The 4,035-nt window shown below is 41.0% G+C and overlaps 1 protein-coding gene across 1 annotated transcript in view; it reads left to right on the top strand.

The window, feature by feature from the left end:
* rxfp2a (relaxin family peptide receptor 2a) overlaps positions 1–4,035 on the top strand; it is a gene marked incomplete at its 3' end in the record, with an annotated part of 55,639 nt that overhangs the window by 20,009 nt on the left and 31,595 nt on the right.

Here is a 4,035-nt window from a genome sequence, read left to right as displayed (position 1 = left end):
CCTGCAACTGAAAAGGCTCTGTCTCCCCTGGTCACAAGCCGAGACCTGGGAACAACTAAAAGCTTTTGATTTACAGATCTCAGAGATCTATTTGGAATGTGAGGCTGTAAAAGCTCAGTGAGATAATGAGGTGCAAAACCATTTAGCTTGTGTGACATTAGCGTGTGACCGAGCTGCTCCTGGAACAACAAACACATGTTCGTCTGTAATGGCTGCCATCTACCGGTGTTCTGAAAAAGTTTGTATCCCTGAAAAAACTTTTCCCCACCAGAGGGGGCGCTCACGAGTAGGAAGTAATCTGCTTTTCCCCCACAAGATGGCCCAAATCTCATGTGAGGTCTGACTTTTGTGTTGATGCCTCCTGGTGGACTATGTGTAAAATGCCAGAATTCATATGATGCTGCTACAGCTGATATATATTTGTTGTCAAAATACCTTTTAGTACATATGTTGTTAAAATAAAATGAGCAGTCTAATGATCATTTTACTGATACGTATAAAGACTGTAAAGGCTGAAAAATCTTGAAGTCTGTATGAAATCGGAGGTAGTTTGAGGATTAAATTTGTTATGCTTTTTAAGCTGAAAAAATGGGGGTTGTATTATACACGAATAAATACGGTAATTAAAAGGTGTGTGAGTGTGAGAACTGAACACTGGATTTCCAGAAATTCTTTTTCTGCCRTCCTTTYATTCCTGATCTGACTTATTTCTGGYCGGTGTGGGTCAGTCTACCTCTCAGACACATCGTTGTCGTTCTGCAGGATGAAAGGGAAGCTAAAATTTTAAATCAACAGTTCCCTCCACAGAGAGGCTTTTTAATCCTCTCAAACACCATCTGGCACCTTCCATTTCTCCCTCCACATCTGAGGCGTCCTTTCAGGCCAGCCCCAAGAAGCCCCTCACCTCGTTTTGAATCTTTGGCCGGCCGAAGCTGCTGCTGTCGTTTTGATTTATGACCACACCTGCCAACGATCATTACCCCAGATGCTGATCTTCTCTGCACCTACTTTGTGCTTTTTGTTGATTTTGATTGGATCTGATTTACGGCCTGCCTCGACGACCTCCTCACTTTCAGAACATTCTTCTGTGTGTGTGTTCTGGCCACCGAGGCAAACACATCTGCGGCTCAACATTATCTCTCAGAAAAACTGAGAAATGGCCGTCGCAGCGGGGGGAAAATGTGGATTGAGTGAAGTTTGGAATCTCTCGCCCCAATTAATTGCTGTTCTTCTCGAGCCCGAGGCAGATTTTCCTGTGACAGCTGCCCAACCGAAAGAAACTTTGATTTTGAGGCCAAGAGGTATTGAATTCAGATTTGACCAAGTCTTGGACCTTCATTTGCAAGATTTCCTGCCAACTGGCAWTTAGGTTCATCTTGGTGAATTATTGTTATTTTTTTATTTGAAGGCATCACCAGCTGCTTTTTGCAGGTGGAAATGGAAGAGGCTGATCGGGGTGGAGGAGGTGTAATTTCAGGATATTTCGGTGGAATTAAAACCAGACAATTTAATCTGTAAGCCTACTTTGGGAGGCGGGGAACAATTTAATCTTCTGCCAGTTAGACAACGTCCTCCTTCGGTGAAGGACAATTACATCTGACCAACTTTGACACCCCTAACTCAAATCTGCTCACATCCTTCTCCTGTATTCTCGGGGCGCAGCTATTTGCCTTCGCTAATGGCAGATAGCTATCCACCTCTTCCTGTAAAGAAGATGAAACTTACCAGGACTGGTTTCTGAAGGGCAAACTTCACTTAATTTTTCACATTATTAGTGTGGCACCATCCATTTTAACTTGTCAGCTACAAATATGAACACAAGATGTTTATCTGCAGGTGTAATAACCGGGAAGGTGGTGATCCAGAGATTCCTTAGTCCGGATTTACACTACATGCGACTCYGCTCCGCTGCGGGTGCGCATGTAGTGTAAATCCGGACTAAGGAACACCTGGAACATGGTGATCTCGAGGTTCCTTAGTCTGGATTTACACTACATGCGTCTCCGCTGCGCTGCGTTGCGCAGGTCGCAGCTGTTCATTTGTGTCTCAATTTAAACAGCGTCCGCTCCGCTCCGGCTCGACAGAGGGTGTGGAGAAAGGAGATCATGCGATAAATTTAGTGATAAGTGTGGAAGTCACAGCAAAAAATAATTAATTCTGTGAAATACGAACTCCAAACCCAGCTGAAAACATTGATATAAAAGCTTTTGATACCTATGTTGAAACTGTCTCGCGGTCGTCTTTCTGAAACATCTGATTTCAAAATAAAATCCACGTGTATCGTGTGTGTACACATATGCTTCATGCTGCATATTTCCGTCTGCTTCCCAAACAGAACGATACATTCTGACAGCATTTGTGTAGAAATATATCCATATATTGATTAATATAGCTGGGATTTCGACATTTTTCCGACAAATTATTCCATCTAATAGAGTCTTATTTTGAAAATACGGATKTTGTRCTCRTTTCTCTTCCTGTTGGTGCGACGTAATCTTKAAAAATKGACTCCGGTGTCCGKCAAAAATAGGATTGGATCTAATTTTGCCRKATCGCMGTCYGCTCACCGCYRCCRTGCGCAGCCAGTGTAAACACTCTYAYTGATTATAATGGGTGTGTATTTGCTGCGGAGGTTGGAGCGGAGYGGAGCRGAGCCGGARCGCATGTAGTGTAAATTAGTKGTTAAAGGGGACATATCATACAAAATCCCCTTTTGTAGCCATTAAATGCATTTTGTTGTGTACTTGGARTCTCTRGGAGTGCAGAAAAGTTTAATTTAGTCTCTCCTGATGCTSTAAGGATATCATTATRATGYGTTTGGGTCAAACTTTTCAACTCTATCAGTTTTCTSTATTTTCTATGACATTTTCTTGACTRTTATGTCACAGAATTTGTGACAGAACTGCCAAATAAGGTCTGGACTTACCAATTATAATTGGGTGGTCTTCATTTTCTTCTGGCTCTGGGGTCAGACAAGTCTTCCGTTGTTGACATCTTTTAATTAATTTATAATTAAAATATTTCTGYGCTTCTAGATAGTAGTAAATCTCCGTATAACTCCTTTAATCTGTAGGAGTTCCAGCTGCCAGAAACCCCTCTCAGCGTTACTCTGGGTTGCTGACAGCGACGTCCACCATCAGCTGATCAAGTGCTGTATTAGTAACTGCAACACAGTCAGTGTGAACCCTGTCAGGTGTTGTTAGCCGCAGTGATCACTGCTATGGAACGTTTCTATCTGGGGAGATAAAAACATGCAGTATTCAGTAGGGCCCCATCTCTCAGTACACCTGAGGGGGAGAAAAAAACTTTCCAAAAATAAATGGATAGTGTCACAAGCAGCGATACTGATCTGATTCATTTTCACAGATTTTGTCATGACTGTTAGATGGAAAAGATTGAAAATCCAAACAAACACAAGACAGAAGTTCATCTAAAATACACTCAGCTTTCGAAAAATGACAGATGTGTGCCTTATCTCAGCGTAGTTTTTAAAATGTCAAAAATACCAGAAAATTTACCTGAAAATTAAAGGCTTTTGTAGGAAAATTTCTTCCTGATCTACTTTGAAATCACGTGTCTTCAGAAATAATCTCTTTAATTTTAATCCTTTCAGTTTCCTTTGAAATCGACCATTTTGCTCAGATTCTACTGACTCTTTTAAGAAACACCTTAAGACATTTTTAATTCTGACAGGCTTTCAGTTAAGTGCTTTTTACTGCATTTTAGTTGTTATTTATTGTATTTGTGACCTGTTTTTTGTTGTTTTTAGTTATTTTGCTCTCTGTTAAGCACTTTGTGATGTTTGTGTCTGTATAAATAAAGTTTACTTTAGTTCACTTTCCTCCTCCAGCTGCTGTAGCTCTGGGTAATCCCTTCGTAAAATGTGTGAAGCTTGGGGATAAAGGGTTGGACGTCCCGCTAGCATTCTAAACAAACAAAAATCATGTTTTCACACTGCAAAAACTGTCCATCTTACCAAGTTTTAAAACCTTATATCCAGCTAAAAAGTCTTTTGATCTTGTTTTGAGACTGATT

Source organism: Austrofundulus limnaeus, unplaced genomic scaffold, assembly GCF_001266775.1.
Source record: "Austrofundulus limnaeus strain Quisiro unplaced genomic scaffold, Austrofundulus_limnaeus-1.0 Scaffold17, whole genome shotgun sequence".
Lineage (NCBI taxonomy): Eukaryota > Metazoa > Chordata > Actinopteri > Cyprinodontiformes > Rivulidae > Austrofundulus > Austrofundulus limnaeus.
This window is presented reverse-complemented; position numbering and strand designations above follow the sequence as displayed.